Below are 26,080 nucleotides of genomic sequence, written 5' to 3' on the forward strand. Positions count from 1 at the left end.
GGAAGGATCTCTGATGTCAGCTGCTGGTACTGGCCACTCAGATGCTCCCAGAGTGCTACGCCACCTTGGAATCCAAGATGGCAAAACCCATGGACTCTCTGGAGGAGCTTTAGGCACCACCCCTGGGGTGGTGATGGTCAGGGGAGTGGTCACTCCCCTTTCCTTTGTCCAGTTTCGTGCCAGAGCAGGGACCAGGAGTTCCTGAACTGGTGTAGACTGGATTATGGAAGGAGGGCACCCTCTGTCCCCTTCAAAGCATTTCCAGAGGGTCTGGGAGTATACACCCCCCATGCCTGTACCACCTATTTCCAAAGATAGAGGGTGTGACATCCTTGTCCTAAGGGAAATGCATTGTTCTGCCTCCCTGGGATTGAGCTCCTCAAGGCCCAGGAGGGCAGAAGCCTCTCTATGAGGTGGTAGCAGCTGGGGCTGCAGTGCAAACCTTAGAAGGCTGGTATCAGTACTGGGAGTCCAGTGTGGAGCCCCCAGAGTGCATGGGATTGTGCAACCAATACTGGAATCAATACTGGGGTACAATTTCCAGTTGTTAGACACCTTACATGGACATATTCAGAGTTACCACTGTGAAGCTACACATAGGTATTGACCTATGAGCAGCGGACACCTAAAATGGTGTCCCCGCACTCACGAAGCCTGGGAAATGGGCCTTGACAACGTAGGGGCACCTCTGGTAGTACAGGGGTGCCCTCACACACAGGTACTTTGTTCCCAGCCTTCAGGGACTTAAGGTTTAACATATAGGTGACTTATAAGTGACCTGGTGCAGTGAAAATGGCTGTGAAAAAATACATGCACTATTTCACACAGGCTGCAACGGCAGTCCTGAAGAAGCCTTTGTATAGGTTCCCTATGCGTGGCAAAAAAAATGCTGCAGCCCATATGTATCCCCTGGAACCCCAGTGCCCTGGGTACCTAGGTACCATATACTAGGGACTTATAATGGGGGTCCAGTATGCCAATTTGGAGTGAAATACTGGGTTACCAGTATGTAAGGACAAATTTGAAACCAGAGAGAGCATAAGCACTGGGGTCCTGGTTAGCAGGATCCCAGTGACACAGTAAAACATACTGCCAAAAACAGTGAAACATACTGACAAGTAGGCCACAAACCATAAGCACTGGGGTCGTGACTAGCAGGATCCCAGACACAGTCAAAACACACTGACAAACAGGTCAAAAATGGAGGTAACCATGCTAGAAAGAGGTTACTTTCTCACAACACCCAAGGGGTGCTGGTAAGGCCAAAGGGGAGCACAGTGAACCAAAAGTGCTGGTGGTCTATAATAAACAGCAAGTAACGTCTGTGGGCAGGCAGGATGGGAATATGAAAATAAGCGTCCTGCAATTCGAGCGCTACGATTCTCTCTCCCTGGTTCAGGGTAGATAAAATCGGAACCCTCTATATGGCTCCCTTGGACAAGAGAGCTGTAACTTCCTCACGGTGAAGGGACAGGCAATCCTCCTTAATCCAATTGTATGTTGGTGGCATGGATGGACGGGTAGTCTTGAAGAGGAGGGAGTAGCTCCTTCAGACTATCTGCAAAACCCGCCTGTCTGATGTGATGGATTGCCAGCAGTGCAGGTGATGGTGAATCATGCCTCAAACTGGTCCTTGATGGGGAGTCAGACTAGGAAGTTTTACAGGCTGTTGCTGAGAGGGGGCAGTGGACTTGCTAGACCACTGGCTCCCGGATCTAGGAGGTCAGTGGACCCACGTCCTCAGCCACTCAGAGGTTGAGAAGCATGCGTAGCACAGTGGCTGGCTTGGAATGGAAGCACTTGAAGGTCCCTTCTGTAGCCACGAAAGGCAGATTGGGCAGGATGAGGGAGCGCCACAAGCTCCAAGGACCTAGCTGTAGCATGAGAATCCTTGAAGCGCTTGAGTGCCTAGTTGCCCCGTCTCCTAAACAACAGCTGCTATCAAATGTCAAGTCCATAAAGGCAGCCTAGACATCCCCCGAAAAGCAAGATGTCCTCAACCAAGTGTGGCACTTCAAAGCCACTGTCAGCAAAACCACTCTGCACAGAGAGTGAGTGGTGTCCATTCCACAAAGGATAGTGAACTTTGCTGCATCTCTCCCATTCGCAACTGCCTGAATTAGAAAAGCCCAGGCCTCCTCCGCCGGGAACCTGTGGCAGCACTTGGACAACCGTATCCAGCAGTGTGTGGGAATAACGGCCCAAAAGGCATACAGTGTTCATGGACTGCAATGCTAGGCTGGAGGAAGAAAATATTTTTTTCCCAAGTGTAATCAACCTTTTGGATTCCCTACCCGGGGGTGCAGAAGGGAACTCACCATGAGAAGTGGAGGATTGGATCACTAAGCTCTCAGGGGTCGGGGGTTGCCCCAGAAAGACTGGGTCCCCATGAGAGGGATGATGACAGCCGGCACTTGTTCTGTTCACAGGAGCCCCGGTGCTGGGTTTGGACCAGGTACCAGTTAGACATCCGTAAGAGCCTCATTAAAGGGGAGCATGGGTTCACACAAGGAAACCACAGGGTGGACCACCTCTGTCAGGAGGTTAGTCCTAACTGTCACCGAAGGCAACTGAAGGTCCAAGATCTCAGCTGCTCTTCTCATCACCATTGAATAGGAACCCCCTCCTCCTTTGCCACGGTAGGAGGAGAAAGCATGCCAGTATCTGGAGAAGTAACCAGACCACTTGCCTCACTCAAGTCTGTACGCCTGTCCATAGGTTCTTGAAGCTGGTATTCTAAAGGGTCCAGCGACCCCTCTCATTCCTCACCATAAACAAGCCCATAAGAACGGGGCTCAGGATCAGACATAGGAGGAAAGGCTCCTGCCAGTGTCGGAGTTGATGTTGTATTATATGCATCCGGCTCTGTGTTAGAGTCAGCAATGAGAAAGGGGATGGCGTAGCCTTGGGCGCGGGCGGCCCCAGGAGCGTCAGGGCTGGCGTGGGAGTAGGTCAGGGGTAATAAGACCAACACCGGTCCAGATCCAGGACCGGACCCCGGGGTGCAATTAGGCGTATGGCCTCATAAAACTTTCAAAGTTGGGCAGGGCTTGCTCCGGCTTCCAGAAACTAGGGGAGACAGGGAGTCATCCCAGGCGAAGGTTCCTAGAAACGAGGTCTAGAGTGCTGACACTCCCTTGTCTTGTCAGCCAACAGAGTAGGAAAAGTCGAAGAATGCTTCCACTTCTTGCTTTCCTTCTTATGCTTTGACATACTCGATCGCTCCGAGGACTTGGAGTGGGACGACAACGATGGAGGACTCTGCAATCACACCCATGACCTTCCTCAACCTGCACGAAGTCTAGCGTTGGGCCACCATCAACTTCAGGGTCCGCTCCCTCAAAGCCTTCGGATGCATAGCCTGACACTCGGAGCACAACTATGGGTCATGGTCGCGATCAAGGCACCAGACACATATGAGGCGCAGATCCGTCATGGACCTCGTCCAATGACAAGAGCCACAGGTCTTCATCGATACCATCCTCGATGCACCAGGAGTAGAAGAATCTTCAACAAAAAGTCAAGAAAAGGCCAGTCAAAAAATAACTGATGGGCAGCTCTTGCCAAATCAGCACTAGCTGGCACAGAAAGAAAAGCCAGGGTGGTGCATATATAGGACCTGCAACATCATATCCAGGGTAGATAACAGACGCAGAGCCGATCAATTGCACCTAACAGCAAACAGGGGTATGGCTCAGAAAAGTCTCCGTATCCAGTCTGACAGAAATTTCAAGATAAGGAATCTGCAACTAGAAGCCTCCATCAGGTAGTCAGTAAGAGCTAGTGAGACTAAGTGTTGCTGAGTATGAGTGAGTCAGAATGAGTGACAATAAGAGCGCACATGAGTAAGTGTGAGTGAGATTCATAGTGAATGTGAGTGTGAATGAAAGAGAGAATGGGGGTTTAAGAAAAAAGGAGTGAGTGCAAGTGAGTATGAGTAAGTATGGGTGACAGTGGGCTACAGTGAGTGCAAGATAGAATAAATGTGTGCATTGTTATATGATGGAACCATGCATGCTGTTACAACGTGGTCATAACAACCCATGCAGCTTTATCACACATGCCTGTACCATGCAAACTTTTGTCACGCATATGACTTTACCACACATGCCTTTAAAACGAAAATGTAATTATTTTACAGATAAGTATAAACTCTTTACATATATAAAGAGTTTGCACTTACTTGTAAAATAAATAAATATATCTTCGTTGTAAAGTCACGGATGGTAAAGGCATATGCGTGGTAATATTTTTTTACAGGTAAGTAGAAATCATATATTATATATACACACACACATGCATACATATATATATATGTATGTGTAATTGTACTGATGTAGCGCTTACTAACCCCGATGAGGGGTTGAGTGTGTGTGTGTGTCTATATATATAATAATACAATAAATATTACCTTATTAATCCACAATCTCTAAACCCATACCCGCCCTAAACCCTAAAAATATTTTTGCCACCCAAAAACCAATACTCACCTTAAACCCTAAAAATGCATTTGCCACCAAAAAACCCATACACACCCTAAACCTAAAAATGCCCTTGTCAGACAAAAAAAATATACCCACTCTAAACCCTAAAACTTCCCTTGCCACCCAAACCCCATACCCATCTTACACCCTAAAAATACCATTGCCACCCCAAAAACACCATACTCACCCTAAACCTTAAAAATACCCTTGCCACCCAAATACGCACAACCATCCTAAACCTTAAAAATGCCCTTGCTACTAAAAACCCATAGCAACCGTATAACCTAGAAAATGCCCTTGCCACCCAAATGCCTGTGCCCACCCTAATCCCTAAAAATGCCCGACACCCAAAAAACCCATACCCACCCTAAACCCTAAAAATGCCCTTGCCACCCAAAAACCCATACTCACAATAAACTCCAAAAATACTCTAGCCACCCAAAAACGCATATCCACTCTAAATCCTAAAAATAACCTGGCTACCCAAAATCTCATACCCACCGTTAACCCTAAAAATCCCTTGCGACTCAAACACCCATACCTATCATAAACCCCCAAAATACCCTTGCCACCCAAAAACCCATATCCAACCTAAAAATATCCTTCCCACCCAAAAATCCATACCCATCCTAAAAATGCTTGTTATCCAAAAGCCCGTACCCACCTTAAACCCTACAAATACCCTTGCTACCCAAAAAAACATAGCCATTCTAAACACTAAAAATTACCTTGCCACCCAAAAACTCATATCCGCCCTAAACCCTAAAAATAAACTTGTTAGCCAAAAAACTTATACTGGCCCTAAAAATGCCCTTGCCACTCAAAAACCCATACCTATCTTAAAACCTAAAAATATCTTTGCCACACAAAAAAAATAAACCTACCCCAAAACCTAAATATACCTTTGCCACCCAAAAACACATACACACCCTAAACCCCAAAATTGCTCCTGCCACCCAAAAACCCATACCCACCCTAATCCCTAAAAATGCCCTAGATCTAAAAAACCCACACAAACCCTAAACCATAAAAATATCCCTGCCACCCAAAAACCCATACCACACTGAACCCTAAAAAATCCCTTGTCACCGAAAACCCATACCTACCCTGAAAGTAACCTTGCTACCCAAAAACCCATACCATCCTAAAAAGAACCTTGTTACCCAAAAACCCATATCCACCCAAAACTCTAAAAATGCCCTGCCACCCAAAAACCCATACCCACCCTAAAAATGCCTTGCAACCCAAAAACCCATACCCACCCTAAACCATAAAAAATACCTTTGCCACCCAAATACCCTTACCCACCCTAAACCCAAAAAATGACCTTTCTTACATATATATATATATATAAACACACACACACACGTGTTACCATCCTTGTGAGGACTATATGTGGATACCTGCCTTGTGGGGACTAACCTTTCCCAATGTTTTTAAAATATACTAATAACAGAAAAAACGTTAAGAAAAAATCATGATATAGGATCCTGCTTCAAATATGCAAATATATTGTTATTTAATTGCGCGCACAGAACCATCCTTGTGGGGACCTGAACATGTGCTACCATCCTTGTAAGGACCTAGTCTAGAATACTATTTTTGATTGTACACAGTCAAGGCACGTGGATAAATGTTTATTTTATCAACAATATACACAAACAGCATTATAATCTATTCATATATGAATTGCTACAAATATACTAGGAGTGTTCACAAAAGACAGATTGTATTAAGGTGTAAGAAAATTTCATATCATAATTACAGAAAGGCATTTACAACTGTATTTAGCATATGTATTAGTGTTCAAAACCTTTGGAGATAAGGGACCGAATACAAAGAAATTAACACATGGAACCAAGGAACATGGTCAAGTGGAAGCCAGAACTTGATTAGCTGCTTACAGGTTTTCCAAAATAGCTATTAAACCACACCCCTCTAGGAATGCATGTAATTTAAAAGTCTGCATAGGAGGAGTATTGAATGATGCCAACAGAGGTGATATGCCATCACTGCACTGGGGTTGTGTGTGGTAATATCAATAGAGGAGTTATGTAAGACAGTAGCACTAGAATCTGTACAGAGTTGGGGTCATCAGCTGTGATGAAAGTTCCCACAAAGGTAGAATGTGCAGATCAGTTTATTGAAGTCACCACTGAACGAGCATATGATTACAGGAGTCCTCACAGAGATAGTATGTAAATGTAATCATGTCCAGGTTCCCACAGAGATATTGTGATATTATTGGGATATTCAAATCTCCATAGTTAGTGCATGACGATGATTGTGTTCAATTCCCCACTGAAATAGTGTGTAAAGGCAAAGCTGAAAACCCCATACAGAGAATGTGAAGCTAATGATGTTTAAGTCCAAACGGAGCTTGTGTGTAACTATGGGAGTGGTTAAGTATCCACAGACGTGGTATGCTATTATATTTATATTCAAGTACTGTAGGAAGTTGGCTCTGTATGCACTATTTAAAAGTAGGAAATAGTATGCACAGAGTCCAAGGGTTCCCCTTAGAGGTAAGATAGTGGCAAAAAGAGATAATTCTAATGCTCTATTTTGTGGTAGTGTGGTCGAGCAGTAGGCTTATCAGAGGGTAGTGTTAAGCATTTGTTGTACACACACAGGCAATAAATGAGGAACACACACTCAGAGACAATTCCAGACCAATAGGCTTTTGTATAGAAAAATATATTTTCTGAGTTTATTTTAAGAACTACAGGTTCAAGATTTACAAGTAATGCTTTAAATGAAAGGTACTTCACTTAGGAACTTCAGGAACTTTGAATTAGCAAAATAGCATATACAGTTTTCACATAAATGACATATAGCTATTTTAAAACTAGACACTGCAATTTTCGACAGTTCCTGGGGAGGTAAGTGTTTGTTAGTTTTTGCAGGTAAGTAAACCACCTACGGGGTTCAAACTTGGGTCCAAGGTAGCCCACCGTTGGGGGTTCAGGGCAACCCCAAAGTTACCACACCAGCAACTCAGGGCCGGTCAGGTGCAGAGGTCAAAGTGGTGCCCAAAACGCATAAGCTTCAATAGAGAAGGGGGTGCCCCGGTTCCAGTCTGCCAGCAGGTAATTACCCATGTCTTCGGAGGGCAGACCAGGGGGGTTTTGTAGGGCAACAGGGGGGGACACAAGTCCACACAGAAAGTACACCCTCAGCGGCACGGGGGCGGCCGGGTGCAGTGTGCAAACAAGCGTCGGGTTCGCAATAGGATTCAATGGGAGACCAAGGGGTCTCTTCAGCGATGCAGGCAGGCAAGGGGGGGGGGGCTCCTCAGGGTAGCCACCACCTGGGAATGGGAGAGGGCCACCTGGGGGTCGCTCCTGCACTGGAGTTAGTCAGGGGGAGCCTAGGGATTCCCTCTGCAGGCATCGCTGTGGGGGTTCAGGGGGGTCAACTCTGGCTACTCACGGTCTCGTAGTCGCCGGGGAGTCCTCCCTGTGGTGTTTATTCTCCACAAGTCGAGCCGGGGGCGTCGGGTGCAGAGTGCAAAGTCTCACGCTTCCGGCGGGAAACGTGTGTTGTTTCAAAGTTGCTTCTTTGTTGCAAAGTTGCAGTCTTTGTGGAACAGAGCCGCTGTCCTCGGGAGTTCTTGGTCCTTCTAGATGCAGGGTAGTCCTCTGAGGCTTCAGAGGTTGCTGGACCCTGGGAACACGTCGCTGGAGCAGTGTCTTTAGAAGTGGGGAGACAGGCCGGTAGAGCTGGGGCCAAAGCTGGGGCCAAAGCTGGGGCCAAAGTGTCTCCGTCTTCTCTGCAGGTTTTCAGTTCAGCAGTCCTCTTCTTCTTAGGTTGCAGGAATCTAGTTTCCTAGGTTCTGGGGAGCCTCTAAATACTGAATTTAGGGATGTGTTTAGGTCTGGGAGGGCAGTAGCCAATGGCTACTGTACTTGAGGGTGGCTACACCCTCTTTGTGCCTCCTCCCTGAGGGGAGGGGGGCACATTCCTATCCCTATTGGGGGAATCCTCCATCTGCAAGATGGAGGATTTCTAAAAGTCAGAGTCACCTCAGCTCAGGACACCTTAGGGGCTGTCTTGACTGGCCAGTGACTCCTCCTTGTTATTCTCATTATCTCTTCCGGTCTTGCCGCCAAAAGTGGGGCCGTGGCCGGAGGAGGCGGGCAACTCCACTAGCTGGAGTGCCCTGGGGTGCTGTAACAAAGGGGGTGAGCCTTTGAGGCTCACTGCCAGGTGTTACAGTTCCTGCAGGGGGAGGTGATAAGCATCTCCACCCAGTACAGGCTTTGTTACTAGCCACAGAGTGACAAAGGCACTCTCCCCAAGTGGCCAGCAACATGTCTGGTGTGTGGCAGGCTGCTAAAACCAGTCAGCCTACACAGGTAGTCGGTTAAGGTTTCAGGGAGCACCTCTAAGGTGCCCTCTGGGGTGTATGTTACAATAAAATGTACACTGGCATCAGTGTGCATTTCTTGTGCTGAGAAGTTTGATACCAAACTTCACAGATTTCAGTGTAGTCATTATGGTGCTGTGGAGTTCGTGCATGACAGACTCCCAGACCATATACTCTTATGGCTACCCTGCACTTTCAATGTCTAAGGTTTTGCTTAGACAATGTAGGGGCATAGTGCTCATGCACTTATGCCCTCACCTAGGGTATAGTGCACCCTGCCTTAGGGCTGTAAGGCCTGCTAGAGGGGTGACTTATCTATGCCATAGGCAGTGTGAGGTTGGCATGGCACCCTGAGGGGAGTGCCATGTCGACTTAGTCTTTTTTATCCCCACTAGCACACACAAGCTGGCAAACAGTGTGTCTGTGCTGAGTGAGGGGTCCCCAGGGTGGCATAAGACATGCTGCAGCCCTTCGAGACCTTCCCTGGCATCAGGGCCCTTGGTACCAGGGGTACCAGTTACAAGGGACTTACCTGGACGCCAGTGTGTGCCAATTGTGGAAACAAAAGTACAGGTTAGGGAAAGAACACTGGTGCTGGGGCCTGATTAGCAGGCCTCAGCACACTTTCAAATCATAACTTGGCATCAGCAAAGGCAAAACGTCAGGGGGTAACCAGGCCAAGGAGGCATTTCCTTACAAGTACACACAGAGGTTGTGTGTAATTATTAAAATGTTTAAGTCCCCACAGAGGTGGTATGTTATTATAGTGATGTTCAGGTCCCCACAAAGGTAGCATGTTATTATAGCAATGTTCAAGTCCCCCCATTGATGGTGTGTTATTATAGCGATCTTCAAGTCCCTACAAAGATCGTATGCTATTATAATGATGCTCATGTCCCCACAAGATATTGTGATTTCATAGTGATGTTCAAGTCCCCACAGAGACACTGAGCGAAGATGATTGTATTCAAGTCTCCAATGAAATAGTGTGTAAAGACAAAGCTTCAACTCCCCTACTGAGTGTGAAGCTAATGATATTCATGTCCAAATAGAGGTTGTGTGTAATTCCAGGAATGCTCAAATTACCACAGAGATGGTATGTTATTATAATAATGTTCAAGTCCCCACAAATATAGTATGTTATTATAGTGTTGTTCAAGTCGCCACAAAGATAGAGTATTATTGTAGTGCTGTTCAATTCCCCAAAGAGATAGTGTGCTAAATTTGTGATGTTCAAGTCCACACAAAGATAGTGTGAGAAGACAATTGTGATCAAGTCTCCACTGAAAAAGTGTGTAAAGACAAAGCTTAAATTGCCAGAGATTGTGAAGCTTATGATGATCAAGTCCAAACAGAGGTTGTGTGTAATTGCAGGAATGCTGAATTCAATACAGATATGGTTTGCTATTATTGTGATGTTCAAGCCTCCCCAAATACAGTGTTTTATTATAGTGTTGTTCAAGTCACCACAAAGATATTGTGCTATTATAGTGACGTTCATGTCCCCACAGAGATAGTGTTATTATAGTAATGTTCAAGTCCCCACAAATATAGTGTGTTATTATAGTCCTTTCAAGTCCCCATAAAGATAGTGTGTTAATATAGTGTTGTTTAAGTCCCTACAAAGATAGTGTGCTATTATATTGACATTCAAGTCCCCACAGAAATAGTGTATAAAGATGACTATGTTCAAGTCCCCACTCCGAGGGTAGATGTTTCCTGCTGAAAGTCATACTGGATGTCTCCCCACTTATCATAGGCAGCATTTACACCTAACTGTGACCAGATGTCTTTCCTGCAGCACCTCTCTACTTCAATAGAAAAACAGGCACAGTTCCCCTGGGTCACAGAATGCAATTTCAACAGTATCTTAGACACACGGTTAGACAGTTCACACCCTCCTCTCCCTGAAACCTCCAGTTTTGCCAGCACTTAGGACCTGCCCTCCTGACTCACTTATTGGTCTGCAGGATGCGTGACACTTTCACATTCAGGAGTCAAACTCCACTCCTTCTCCCCAATACAACACTTTTATGTTTGCATGGTATGATGGTGTGTTCGATTGCCCTCTGCCCGATGGTTTCCTTTTCTGATTACCTGGGTTGGCTGGTTTTGGACCACAATCCTGTATTGCTCTGCTTAGCCTGAGGCAGAGCACCCTCCCCTATCCCCACTTGGCTAATACAACCTTCGAAGCTGGAGGACACAGCCTTCGGATGCACTGTAAGACCTGTCAGCTCTAGGGTGGTCTTACCCTAAACATTTTGCCTGTTTGCCTCACATTTTTGTTGTATTTTCTTTTGTTGACCTTAGGACTCTGAGCACCTTACAAATGCTTCCCAGAGCTAAAGTGCATGTGCTTCTCCCCCCAAATATGGTAAAATTAGTGTACCCACAATTGGCATATTTAACTTAACTTGTAAGCCTCTTGTTAAGTGGTATACCACATACCCATTGCCTGTAAACTAAATGCTACTAGTGAGCCTGCAGCACTGGTTGTGCCATTCACACAAGTAGCCGTTCCAAACTGTTTCAGGCCTGCCATTGCAAAGCCTGTGTGTGCCACCTAGACTTGGCATTTAAAACCTCTTGCTAAGCCTTAAACTCCCTTTTTGTTTTACATATGCCATCCGTAATGTAGGCCCTAGGCAGCACACAGAGCAGGGTGCTATGTAAGTAAAATGCAGGACATGTACTTTTAAGTTTTACATGTCCTGGTAGTGAAAAACACTCAAAGTAATTTTTCACTATTGTGAGGCCTGCTCCTCTCATAGGCCAGCATTAGGAATTCCTTAATATAATTTTAAGCTGTACTTCCTGACCAGAAAGGAATAGCTACTTCATGCTTCATATAATTGGAATGTTAATGATAAATCCTCTTTACTGGTAAAGTCAAATATAACATTGCTATTTCAGAAATGCCACTCTTAGAAAGTGGGCATTTCTCTGCTCTTACTGCCCTGTGTGACTTGCAGCCTGTCACCAATACACATCTGAGGAGGGTCACAGCTATACTTTGTGCATTCCCTCTAGCCAGCCACAAATTCAGGAAGATTTGGTTTTCTGAGCACTCACCTGCATTCATCTGCATTTTGATGAGCCTTCCTGGGTAGGAAGGGTGGAGGGGAGCTGACACTTAGGGCTCCCTTACTAGGCTTGCGGTCTTAAGCGGAGTTGCCATGGTGCAACTGCTGACACCGCCAGGCTGCAGCCAGCACTGCATGCAGTGCTGGCCTGGGGAATATGAGTCCCCATCCGCCAGCCTTTCCATGGTGGTTAACACTGCCATAGAAAGGCTGACGGAATGGAGGTGTCGGGGGGCTGCTGGGGGCCCCTGCACTGCCCATGCATTTGGCATGGGCAGTGCAGCCCCCCCCCCCCATGAACAGCCCCATTGTGCATTTCACTGCCCGAATTACGGGCAGTGAAAAGAGCGACGGGTGCTATCGCACCAGACGCACCACAACATTGCCGCCAGCTCAATTACGAGCCAGCGTTAATGTTGTAGTGAGTGTTCTGATGGGCCAGAGGAACACTCCTAATATGGCGGGTAAAAGATCTCCAGTACTGGCGGTCATTTGCCTGCAGCGGCTTCAGATGTCCTGTGAAAGTACAGCCGAAGTTGTAATGAGGGCCTTAGACTTGAACAGGGACGTGCCTGTACCAACACAATGGGGTGATTACCCCCTACTGATGGTCGTGAGCCAGGGCTAGGAAGAAATTACCTCTGAGCACTGCAAATACCTTTCTTTGAAGTCACCCCTACTTAAAAGGCACACTTGTGTATAAGAACTGGGTCCATGACCCCACAAAATGAGCACACTCCTGGACCTGAGAAGAACTTTGCCTGGAGTAAGGACTGCTGCGCTACAAGGAGTGCCACACTGCTGGACTGCTTTCCAAGAAGGACTGCTCTCTGCCTTGATGAGCTACCCTGCTGCCTGCTGATCTTTGCCCAGCTGAGAAAGGACTGGCCCCCTCTCACCTGACCTAGAGTGACTCCGAGGGCTTGCTGACTTGCCCCCTGTTCTACTACAGTCTCAAGGACATCAAAGCTTGCCTGCAATTCTGCTCTTGCTGCTGGACTCTGCCATCTGTGAGTCCCACCCTTGCCAAAGGTGCCAATCCAGTCCTGGGCCTTGGAAGTGGGTTTGCCGCTGCCTTTTCCGCAAGAATCGACACATTCGAGCCTTTGCACCGCTCAAAACCAATGCAGTGTCCTCTGACGCATTGCCGATTCAACAACAACGCGGGACCCCACTGTGAGTTTCGACGGTGACACATCACGAGGCATTGCATGAATCTTAACGGAGTTTGATGCAGATGCAGGACCTGACTGTGGATCAGAACCAACGCATCACCTCCACGTCGCGCCTTGACGTCAACGCTTGCTACATCTGAGGTACTCTTTCATCAGCTTTGTGTCAGTTCTTCAGTTCTGTAGCCAGCCTGCCTCCTAGAAGAGTCGGCCTGAACTGTGGATTTACCCCCGTCTAGTTTGACCTCAAGTAACCTTTCAGTGCTTTTGACTTCTAAGCACTAATTTTGGTTTATTCTTAAATTTTTTTGTCACTTTGGTCTCATTTTATTCAGATAAATATTCTCTATTATTCTTAACCTAGGTGGAGTCTTTTTGTGGTGTTTTTATTGAGTTACTGTATGTGTGAGTTGCACAAATACTTTACATATTACCTCTTTAGATAAGCCCACCTGGTCTGTGCCAAGCTAATAGAGGATAAGCACAGATTATCTCATACTGTGTATCTAGCTTACCCTGACTAGAAGTGGTGCTTCCTGCTTGTACAAGATACATACACTGACAACCAAAAAACCGAGATCTAACAGGCACATTAGCAGATCAAATGACCAACTATGTTAAGCACATTAAGAGATCCACCCCATCCCTGGACAGCCTTTAAAGTGGTCACCTGAGGGATATGCATCCGTTTGACGTTGGGTGAAAGGCATGCAATACCTTGGGATTTGAATATTGAACAACAATCCCTTAATATTGAATGTATGATGGTCGACAACCTTTCTCTCCAGTATCGCTGCCTTCGGCATCTAGAGGAAGAGGTGCTGCTGATGGAGTGGCTATGGTGCTTAGGCAATAAACCATGTGGTTGTCCCTTACTCAGAGTGTGACAAGTCCATGGTTCATCAGTAGAGAGGCAAGGCAGCCACTAAAGACGACACTGTGGCTATGATGGGATATTCCATTACTTCTAGCATGATATTCACCGATCTTTTATGGTATTCTCTATGGCAGTGGTTCCCTATCTTTCGACTTATGTGCACTATTGCAATCCGGGGACTCAGACTAAATTATTATTGGAATCCGGGGACCCCTGATTGAGTCATTAGTGGAAGCCGGGAACTCCAGCCCAAACAGTGTTGATCATTTGAAATGAAAAACAATACACAAAAGGTACTGAAACTAGCATTCATCAAACACATACACAAATTATACCACATTTTATTTAATTTGCAAACAAACATAAATAAAACAATAACTTTATTAGGAAGGTTGAAGCTTTTCTAAATTCAATTTCAGCCACACATCGTCCATATTATAATTTTTACTGTACCTGCACTGCTCCCACAAATCAATCGGAGGATACTTATTTCATTTTTAGCCTCCAATTCAAATTCCTTGGCATTTACAATACTTTTTAAAATGTTCAAGTTGGGTGGCCCTATAGGCCCTGAAGCTCCCCCGGAATCCATTCAGGCCTTTGTGGGAGCAGTTCCTCTCCCCTGATTGTCCCTAGTGGAGCAGGATGAGATAGATACACCTATTCCAGCCCATGATATTAAGACGGCAATCACAGAATCAGCTGAGGACAAGACTACTGGAACCGATGGCCTGCCAACTTTTGAGGTCACATTAGCGTCATTGCTAAAACCCGAGCAGCACCCCACAAACCCAATTTCTTATCACCTCATAGCAGTTTAGAATATCAGCTATAAAATGTTCATGGTGCCAACCATTGTGCAAGGGTGCCCACGTTGTAAGCCGGATTGTTTTTTTTCCAGGAAGGGATACCTTCCTACACAAAAACAATCCTCTGAGGCATTTCCTATTTCTATGTTTGCGTGGCACAAGGGTGATGCAACTCTTTGATAACTATGCCCTGTAGTGTCTTATTATAATGAGATTCATGTCCGACCAAGATAGTGTTTCATTATAGCAGTGTTGAGGCCCCCACAAAGATCATATGTGGGCAATTGTGAAATCTAAGCCCTCACAAAGATAGTTGGTAAAGATAACATTTGTCAAGTTTCTTTGGAAAAGTGCATAAAGGCAATGGTCAGGTCTACACACTGATAGTGTGAAGATAAGTATGTTCAAACCGAAAGAGAGATAGTGCGGGATTATAGGAATGTTCAAGTGCCCCCAGTGATGGTGTGTGAAGGTAATCATGTCCAAGTACCCACAATCATAGTAACTAATTTCATGTGAAAGTCCTCACAGAGATAGTGTGTGCTTATAGGGATGTTCATGTCCACACGGAGTGAGTGTGTGAAAAAGATTGTGTATAAGCCCCCACTGAGATAGTGTTTAAGGACAACATTCAAGTCCCCACACAGAAAGGTCTTTGGCCATGCGAGGTGGGGTTTGGCCATAGGATCTGAAACCTTGTGAGACAGTGCAAGCTCCCTAAGGAAGGTTGCATGGAACCACAGTACCAACAGGGGTGAAGCTTCAATGTCAGCTCTCACGGCAGGGGTAATGGCATCAATGGGGTGTTGGTACCTCACAGGAAGGCAGCACTGCAACCCTTGTAAGTACTGTGGTACCTCATGGAAGGTCCCCACTGAGTCCCACCATAGAATGGAAGAACCCATGGCATGTAAAAATAGTTTGGATCTTGGGTGGGGTCCCTCTGAGTCCCCCAAGTGCTTGGAGGTCATGATACTCCTACCCTACCCCATTATAGCCTATTTATTAAACTTTTTCAGGGACAGGTAGCATTCTACACCATGAGGGAGTATGTGGCTGTCAGAGTGCTGTATTCATAATCATTCTATACCAGAAGTGTTTTGATTTTATGGATAAGTGACCAAAGAGGTGCTCTTATCTTGTCTTGGGGCACAGTGCCTATGAGTAGAGGAGGAGCTGTGAGAGATAGGCTTGCAAATTAAAATATAGTTAGAATTAAAACATATAGGCAGGGCCAATGGACTTATTTGATTCTGCGGCCATGGTGATTTTTTCATAATTATGTACTTGTCGCATTAGCCACATAATCCATCATCTAGTGCTTAATCTGCAGATTTTACCCAAAAAAAATTAGTTTTTAGCTCAAACGGTTCAAAAGTTACAAAATAATATAGCAACTCAGATTCCCACTCATTGGAACGTTTTGTCCAAGGTTTGACTGGTCATTTTTAAGTTGCTTATTTCTGCATTTGGGTATTAAATTGTTACTAATAAGATGAACTCTATTCCCAGACACTAATACCAGATATTATATAAAAATGAAAAATAATGAAGTAACACTATCACAAAATGTGCAGCATTATGCTGTATAATTTGCGTTGTCTTGCCACATAAGTTGTTCAACCCTTCCACATAATGTGCCCTCCTATGCTGCATAGGTTTAGTGGCCCTGCCTACAGACAGCAGCACAGCACTAGCCTAGTCAGCAGGACAGCAAGGTGATGTGCGTATACACTAAATAAGAGGGGTAATCAGAGAAGGCCTGTTAATCCATCTGGCAACATCTGAAAGGCAGCGGTCCTGTCAAACGTGTAAAATGACAGAGCATGTGAAATTCACATCATTTGCTTTTGTGTAATTACATGAAAGTTCAGGAAAACTATGCAAAATGACATGTAATTACACAGTTGCAAATCTATTATTTAGTGCTGTATGTGAGCTCGAAAAGAGTCTTGCATATAAACATAGCACAAAAAACATAAATGGCACAAGCAACAGCCGGTCGCATTCTGGGCATTCACATTATTGCCATGCACTTGTGTGGCTCGTAGTTATTTGAAGTGGCACACTTTCTGGAATTCTGCATAATACATAATAAGTGAAGCGTGAAATTCTAGAAATGACACATCTTAATTTAAATTTCAAACGCCCTAAAAACCATATCACACAGTAATAATGAGAGTTGGTGCTACATTTTTTAAAGGCAGAGATACTGCCTGGTAATGTAGAATTATACGTCATCGTAGAAGAACACCATGAGATGTGGGGAGATCAGTCCAGTGACAGACTTTTAACCAGGCCCACTGGGATTATGTGGCAGGGGAGGCCAACATTTTGCGTCAGGTTTAAGTAAATTATGCAGTTTATATAGGCAAATTATGTGGCATAATGCAACACATTTTGTGATAGTATTACTTCATGATAGTCCTTTTTTTAACTGGTTAATACTGCCTGTGCATTAGTTTAACACTGAAATATAGTAATAAGCCACAGAAAGTTGACCAGTCAGCCTTTGCAGAGGGCCTTCCACTAGCAGCAACACATGTTGCTATGTTCTTAGAAACTTTTGAACCGATTGTGCTGGAAACAGGTTTTTGTTAAAATCAGCAGATTGTGCATCACATGAGGAATTATGTAGTAAATGCAGCAAATCTATATTTATATGGAAATCGTTGTAGCCGCACAATCGCATAGTTCCAACAGCCCTGCTTTTAACTAAAAGAAATGTTCCTCGTGCTGTGATCAAATAAAGGGGAGGGTAAGTTATAACAAATAGAAGACCATTAGACTGTAAAGGACCTGCTGATAAATATATATTTAGTTACAAATGCTGTCAGCACGCTAAAAACTGTGGGTTTTTTTAAGTCACAAGTATAGGTTTTCCTTCTAGTTCTAGAAACAAAATTAGGACATCAAATGTTAATATAAATGTGTTTTGTTGGGCATTTGCCTCTGTCCCACGGCCTTTAAAGAATGTGAACTAGTTCCTCACCTGACTAAAGGCTTCAGGGTCCTATTTGGGCACTATTAGTTCGGCTGCTTTGTTTTATCACACACGAGCGACAGGACTGTAAATATTAAAATGAAAATATAGATATTACACTGTGTCGTGCAGTCTGTGAAACAGCAATCTGGAACTATGTCTGAATATTACCACTGTTGATCTTTTATGTGTATAATTAACAAAATGATAAATAAAGATAAAAAACGTTAAAGGGCTGCAGCTTTGAAAACGTTTATTTTTCACTGCATGACATGCCGTACTTTCAGGCTTGTGTGCTGTGGGAATGTAAGAGTTTGTGAAGTGAGTACAGTTCACAGAAAACTACAGACACTGATGCCTAGGGGTCAAGGCGACTGGGCTGGAGCTGGGGGCGTCAAGGTCTAGGCCCTTTGTCAATCAGAGCTGCCTGGGAGAGCGCTCATTCGCACCTCTTCCGGGGACACAAGAATGACAATTGAATCCCTCACCTTGCGCATCAACAGGAGGGGGAAGGGACTGTCTCGGAGGGTGGGATGGGAATCGTGCTCTTCACAGTGTGTAATGATCTCCCTATGCAGTACAGCCAAGGGAGTTTCCATTCTTAACCCCTTCGCTGCCAGGCCTTTTCCCCCTCCTGTGCCGAGCCTTTTTTTGGCTATTTGGAGCAGTTCGCGCTTAAGTCCTCATAACTTTTTGTTCACATAAGCTACCCACGCCAAATTTGCGTCCTTTTTTTCCAACATCCTAGGGATTCTAGAGGTACCCAGACTTTGTGGGTTCCCCAGAAGGAGGCCAAGAAATTAGCCAAAATACAGTGAAAATTTCGTTTTTTTAAAAAAAATGGGAAAAAGGGGCTGCAGAAGAAGGCTTGTGGTTTTTTCCCTGAAAAGGGCATCAACAAAGTGTTTGCGGTGCTAAAATCACCAGCTTCCCAGCTTTCAGGAACAGGCAGACTTGAATCAGAAAACCCAATTTTCAACACAATTTTGGCATTTTACTTGGACATACCCCATTTTTACGATTTTTTGTGCTTTCAGCCTCCTTCCAGTCAGTGACAGAAATGGGCATGAAACCAACGCTGGATCCCAAAAACCGCAACACTTCTGAAAAGTAGACAAAATTCTGAATTCAGCAAGGGGTAATTTGTGCAGATCCTACAAGGGTTTCCTACAGAAAATAACAACTGAAAAAGAAAAATATTGAAATTGAGGTGAAAAAGACATCAATTTTTCTCTACGTTTTACTCTGTAACTTTTTCCTGCAATGTCAGATTTTCGAAAGCAATATACTGTTACGTCTGGTGGACTCTTCTGGTTGCGGGGATGTATAGAGCTTGTAGGTTCATCAAGAACTCTAGGTACCCAGAGCCAATAAATGACCTGCACCCTGCAGTGGGTTTTCATTCTATGCCGGGTATACAGCAATTCATTTGCTGAAATATAAAGAGTAAAAAATAGCTATCAAGAAAACCTTTGTATTTCCAAAATGGGCACAAGATAAGGTGTTGAGAAGCAGTGGTTATTTGCACATCTCTGAATTCCGGGGTGCCCATACTAGCATGTGAATTACAGGGCATTTCTCAAATAGACGTCTTTTTTACACACTGTCTTACATTTGGAAGGGAAAAATGTAGAGAAAGAGAAGGGGCAATAACACTTGTTTTGCTATTCTATGTTCCGCCAAGTCTCCCGATAAAAATGATACCTCACTTGTGTGGGTAGGCCTAGCACCCGCGACTGGATATGCCCCAAAACACAACGTGGACACATCACAGAAAACAGAGCTGTTTTTAGCAAAGTGCCTACGTGTAGATTTTGGCCTCTAGCTCACCCGGCACCTAGGGAAACCTACCAAAGCTGTGCATTTCTGAAAACTAGAGACCTAGGGGAATCCAAGATGGGGTAACTTGTGGGGCTCTGACCAGGTTCTGTTACCCAGAATCCTTTGCAAACCTCAAATTTTGGCCAAAAAACACTTTTCCCTCTCATTCGGTGACAGAAAGTTCTGGAATCTGAGAGGAGCCACAAATTTCCTACCACCCAGCGTTCCCCTAAGTTTCTCGATAAAAATGGTACCTCACTTGTGTGGGTAGGCCTATAGCCCAAAACACAACGTGGACACAACATATTTTTTCACAGAAAACAGAGGTGGTTTTTGCAAAGTGCCTACCTGTGGATTTTGGCCTCTAGCTCAGCCGGCCACAGGGGGGGCCTGAAATGGACTAAAATAAATTTGCCCCCCCAAGCCCACCCCCCCATCCCCCCTGGGGGGCGACCCTTGCCTACAGGGTCGCTCCCCCTGCGTGACATTGGCACCAAAAAACAAATCCCCGGTGCCTAGTGGTTTCTGTCCCCCTTGGTGGCAGATTGACCTAAAATCGGCCGATCTGCCCCCAAGGGGGGCAGAAATGGTCTAAATACAATTTGCCCCCCAGGGGAGCAACCCTTGCCTGATGGGTCGCTCCCCATCTCTAAAAAAACAAACAAACAAAAAAAAAAAACACGAAAAAAAAATTTGCCCTGGCGCCTAGAGGTTTCTGTCCCCAGGGGGGGCAGAAATGGCCGAAAATAAATTTGCCCCCCCAACCCGCACCCCCCCCCCCGGGAGCGACCCTTGCCTACGGGGTCGCTCCCCCTGCGTGACATTGGTGCCAAAAAACATATCCCCGGTGCCTAGTGGTTTCTGGCCCCCTTGGTGGCAGATTGACCTAAAATCGGCCGATCTGCCCCCAAGGGGGGCAGAAATGGTCTAAATACAATTTGCCCCCAGGGGAGCGACCCTTGCCTGATGGGTCGCTCCCCATCTCTAAAAAAAACAAACAAACAAAAAAAAAACACCCCAAAAAAATGTGCCCTGGCGCTTAGAGGTTTCTGCCCCCCCTGGGGGCAGATCGGCCTAATACCAATAGGCTGATCTGCCCCCAGGGGGGGCAGAAATGGCCTAAAATAAATTTCCCCCCCCAAGCCCCCTCCCATCCCTCCCGGGGGGCGACCCTTGCCTACAAGGTCGCTCCCCTTGCGTGACGGCGCAAAAAAAAGATCCCTGGTGCCTAGTGGTTTCGATTGACCTAAAATCGGCCGATCTGCCCCCAAAGCGGGCAGAAATGGCCTAAATACAATTTGCCCCTCCAGGGGAGCGACCCTTGTCCAAGGGGTCGCTCCCCATCTGTAAAACAAAAAAAAAAAAAAAAATCCCAGGTGCTTAGTGGTTTCTGCCCCCCTTGGGGGCAGATCGGCCTAATCAAAATAGGCTGATCTACCCCCCCAGGGGGGCAGAAATGGCCTAAAATAATTCCCCACCCTCCCCCAGGGAGCGACCCTTGCCTAAGGGGTCGCTCCCCTTGCGTGAAATTCACGCAAAAAAAAAAAAAACTCCCTGGTGTCTAATGGTTTCTGCCCCTCTTGGGGGCAGATTGGCCTCATCAAAATAGGCCAATCTGCCCCCAAGGGGTCGCTCCCCACCTAAAAAAAAAAAGAAAACATTACAAAAAAAAAAAAGATCCCTGGTGCCTAGAGGCTTCTGCCCCCCCTGGGGGCAGATCGGCCTAATAATAGGACGATCTGCCCCCAGGAGGGGCAGAAAAGGCCTTCCCAAAAAAATGCCCCCCCTGGGAGCGACCCTTGCCCAAGGGGTCGCTCCCTTTTGACAATTTCAGTAAAAAAATAAAAAAAATCTGGTGTCTAGTGCAAGCAATCCGGCTTTTGAAACCCTGTGAGAGACTTCAAAGGGAAGAAAATACATTTCCTTCCCTTTGAAGCCCCTCCGGGCCTCCCCCATGGGATTGAAAGAGAAATGCTTTGCATTTCTCTTTCAATCACGCTGGAAGCAGAGCTTCTAGCGCGATGGGGGAGACCCTGTGACTAATCAGCGCGCGCTCGCACGCTGACGTCACAGGGGGGGTCGGGGTGGAAGGGGAAGGGCTTCCCCTTCCATCCCTGACTTAGGGGGGAGGCAGGGGGGGGGAACCCCACAGAGGGAGCGCTAGGGCTCCCTATGGGCTCTGTGCACAGGACGTAATGGTTACGTCCTGGGCACAGCAGCACTGTGCCTCAGGACGTAACCATTACGTCCTGGGCACAGAAGGGGTTAAGGCGGGAGAAAGTGCAATACAACAAAAGCATTTGCAGCCAATAAGGTCACATAGGGTCAGGATCTACAAGTTCAGTAGCGCTTGACATTATCATGTGCTGTAACTGAATTTCTTTTCAAACTAAAATAAATGTTTGCAATATTATTTTGGCTTAAATTTAATTTATCCTGATGCTGTTTATTTTTCATATTAAAAGTAAACATTACATAATGAATGCGAAGACAGTGGCTGCCTTTTCAGCTACGTTTCCTCTGTGCTTTACAGCAACGTTCAAAAGTATAGTTTGTAATCCATGAAATTCGGTATTAATGTGCCCTTAAAGCAGAGGTCTTCAAACTTTTTGATGCCGGGACCCCCTCTTAAAAAAATGTAGGTGTAAGGACCCCCTCCTGATAAAAATGTCTAGAACCTGGTACCCCTCATCATCAACAATAATAAGCATCCCCATTTCGCACAGCAAATAATTTTTACTGTGAGGAAATAATATTAAACAGTGTTTAGCAAATCAAAGATCGGTGAGTGTGGGGGCAAGGTCAAAGGTGTGGCTAAAAACAAAGGTCCTCATTTATTAGGAACTGACATGGGGCAGAGCTGCAAGTCTTCTTCCTACACTTCCACACTCTCAATACAAAAGGGCAGGAATGGACCGTATTTATGAAATACAGTACATTTCTGTCCTTTTCCCCCTGTGCTGGCGCACAATTGCTGCCTAGTGCCAACATAGACAGGATTGTATTAGTGCAGGAAGGGGCACCTTCCTGTACAAGAACAATCCAGAAAGGCATTGTACCTCTTTCTATATGTGTGGCAGATAGCAGCACACATGGAAAGAGAAAAAAACAAGGAGAAATTTTAAAAATACTCCTCATTATGCCTGCTCTGGGGAGGCGTAAGGTTTTGGCACTGCCCCAGTTTACGTGATTTTGTAAATCTGGGGCAGTGTCAAAATCCATCTGTGTTGCATAGGAACAGCCACCACTACGCCCGTGGAACGCCTCCTTGACGCAAAGTAAGGCAATGCAGCGACTTGCAATGCCTTGCCTTACTCCATATCAACAAGGCCATTCAATCCGCTCAGGGTGGCATTGAGTCAGCTCATAGGTGCGATTGAGAGGCTTGTGATCCTGGAGCATCAAAAAAAGTGATGCTCCAGTAGCGCAAGCCTGTCATAAATAAACCCAAAATATTCTCTACATTTTTTTAAGTCTTTCACCGCCAGGTAGCTTCATATAAAATAATAGCCAGCTGAAATGAAAAATAAATAAATAAAGTTGTTACTCATTGGGAAATGCACTGTAGTGCATTATGAAACCTCTATTAGTTGATGCACTGCAGAGGTCTGTGTTTAACTGGAGAGCAACAGAACTAAATCTTTGTTAGTACAGTTGAGAATAGTGACTTGTGTATTTTTAGTGCCATGAGGTCACAGCCTGTGACAGAAAGCACTGCGAATCTATAAAAAGGCATTATTTTATACTTGCATTGCACACAGTATAATATAGGCCACTACAAAAAGGTTTATTATAAAACGGTGCTTCCAAAATGTGGATTTAAGTAATATCAGAGCATATGCAATACCTCTTTTTTTTTATAGCTGTCCCTTCAACACCTCCAGGTGAAGTGAGCACTGTTGAAGTACAATTACAATTAAAAGCATGCACTTCACAGCTCAGATGTTAACTCTTCGCACTACCCCTCAAAAAAAAAAAATGTTTGTCCTCACAAAGCTTTGATCATTTAAAGCTGCTCCCAAGCACCTTTTACATTTGCAGATCAGCTCGTAGAGCACATTTGCTTTTCATTCAGGAAGCAGAAGCCCTGGGCTGAAAGTCTCCTTAGCTGTCTGTGCGGCTTTCACAGCACAGGAGACACAAATTAAAGTTCAGCTGAGGAATTTTAAGGATCAGCTGGGGGAATGTGCGACCCCCTTTCCAGGTCTCCACGGCCCCCCTGGGGGTCCCGAACCCCGGATTGAAGACCTCTGCCTTAAAGGGTGTTTCAATCCCCACAGCCACAGCCCCTCCTTGAAGCAATTAACTGCCTGGACAAGGTCGCGTGTGCTTTACTTTCTGATTACTGCATTGAAGTCTTCAAAGTTGTGAGTGTCCCTCCGCTCTAATTGTTGAGGTAAATGACATAGGGCCATATGTATCAAACAATTTTGCATTCGCAAACAGTGCGAATCGCAAAATTCCACCGTTTGCGAATGCAAAATAGCCTTTCACGATTTATGAAAGGCATTCTCTTCTTTAAGGAATCGCTAAAATAGTGATTCCCTGAAACTGTGACTCAATTTTGCAAATCGATAATTGTGATTCCCTAAATGAGAAATCGCAAATAGGGAATTCCTATTTGCGATTCCCTATGCACATGTATCACACATTTCCTAAATGCGAACTGGGAATTTAGGAAACGCAATTACCACCAACTCCAAGTTGGTGTTAACCATGTGCAATTTTTTTAAAAGGCATTAAAATGCATTTTATAAAGTGCCATGTAGCACACACATGCCCCTAGGGCATGTGTGCACTTCACATGTGCACAATTAAATTTTGGGGTGCCTTAAAGGGGGGCTTAGGCCCTTGGCCTCCTTGGTTTTGCACTCCTAATTTGTGATTCCCTAATAATGAATTGCAAATTAGGAAATGCAAAAACATTTGCACCTATGGACCTGAAAGCCCATAGGAACAATTGGAGTTGCATTTCTTAATAGCGATTCCTTAATAGAAGCTATTTTCTTACATACCATTTTGCATTTCTTATATAGCGATTTCTTAAAATTCGCTATTTAAGAAATGCAAAATAGTAATTTAATACATCTGGCACATAGTGCTTAAATACATAAAAAAATGTAAGACGAAGAAACCAATACATCACACTTTCATGGTTGGTAGAAAGACTCATTTTTTTTATTAGAGCCTAACGCATTAACCTTGTGCTTTTATTGTAAGCACTTTAAATAGAACATTTGATTATGTGCTTTGTATTTCACCCAGTTAGATTAAAATGCGGTGCTAAAACTCAAGAGATGAGGGGTCAAAAGGAAAGCTATTGATTGTTTTGGTCTAGTGTAATCAGATGCATCTTAACTGTTTTCCCTAAAACATGGTACAGCAATGGCATGGGCAGGAAAAGTGTAAGCCTTCTTAACACAAGGAACACATTCTGTACAAGTAGCAAATGCAACACATGGAACTGCAGAAGCCACAATATCCTTCCACTCTGTTTTCTTGGATCGTATCATGGCAGTTTACACACAGAATTCAGTAACAGGCAGTCGTCTCATCAGCTTTTTTTTACTGGGATTTACCATGTAACCATGCTGGTCTCTGAAGTGTTTTTAGCTGAGCAATTACTAAAGTTAGAAATGGGGTCTCTAGTTGGCAGTCAGTTTACTCCCTGTCCAAGTAGGGACCCTCACTCTAGTCTCGGTAAGGGAGTCACACACACCTAAGATAACTCCTGCTCACCCCCTTGGTAGCTTGGCACAAGCAGTCAGACTTATCTTGAAGGTGATGTGTAAAGTATTTGTAGCCACACACGCACACACAGTAACACAGGGCAAACACCGCAAAAGTACTCAACACTAGTTTAGAAAATAGCCAATATTTATCTAAGTTGAACAATACCAAAATGACAAAAATCCAACATACACAATCAAAGATATCAATTTGTAAATTTAAAAAGAGTCTTAATCCATAGGAATCAATGAATTGTGTTGTTTTAGCACAAAGTACCTTGTATGCATCAAAAATAAAGCCGCAGGAGAGGTGATGCATCAGAAAAGCAGGTCAAGCGTTGATTCCTTACTCGCGAATGAGGCTGTGTGCCGATACTTTCCCTACCGGGTAAGCGATGCATTGGTTCTTCCACCACAGGAAAACGTGGAGTTGATTTCCAGCCACTCAACCTCGGTTCCTTGCACTGTTGTAGGAGATTTGACGTGCAGGGACGATGCTTGGAAAATCTAGATGCACAGCAAAGATGGATCCGCACTGAAGCAGGCGATGCATCGATCTCACCTCCCCTGCATCAATTTTTCTGCCTCAATGCAGGACCTGCATCTTTTTTTCAGCCACAATGGCCATTGTACGTGGATTTTCTTTAGGTCACCAGTTTCCACTTCAAAGGTCCCAGGGACTGGATTTGGAACAACTTGGCAAGTAAGGACTTTCAGTAGAAGAGCCCAGTCTTTGATGTCCCTGAGACT

The 26,080-nt window shown here is 45.0% G+C and overlaps 1 protein-coding gene across 5 annotated transcripts in view; it reads right to left on the minus strand.

The window, feature by feature from the left end:
- PTPN3 (protein tyrosine phosphatase non-receptor type 3) overlaps positions 1 to 26,080 on the minus strand; it is a 1,694,656-nt gene that overhangs the window by 72,628 nt on the left and 1,595,948 nt on the right. The window lies entirely within an intron of this gene.

This window comes from Pleurodeles waltl, chromosome 2_2 (assembly GCF_031143425.1).
Source record: "Pleurodeles waltl isolate 20211129_DDA chromosome 2_2, aPleWal1.hap1.20221129, whole genome shotgun sequence".
NCBI classification, from domain to species: Eukaryota; Metazoa; Chordata; class Amphibia; order Caudata; family Salamandridae; genus Pleurodeles; species Pleurodeles waltl.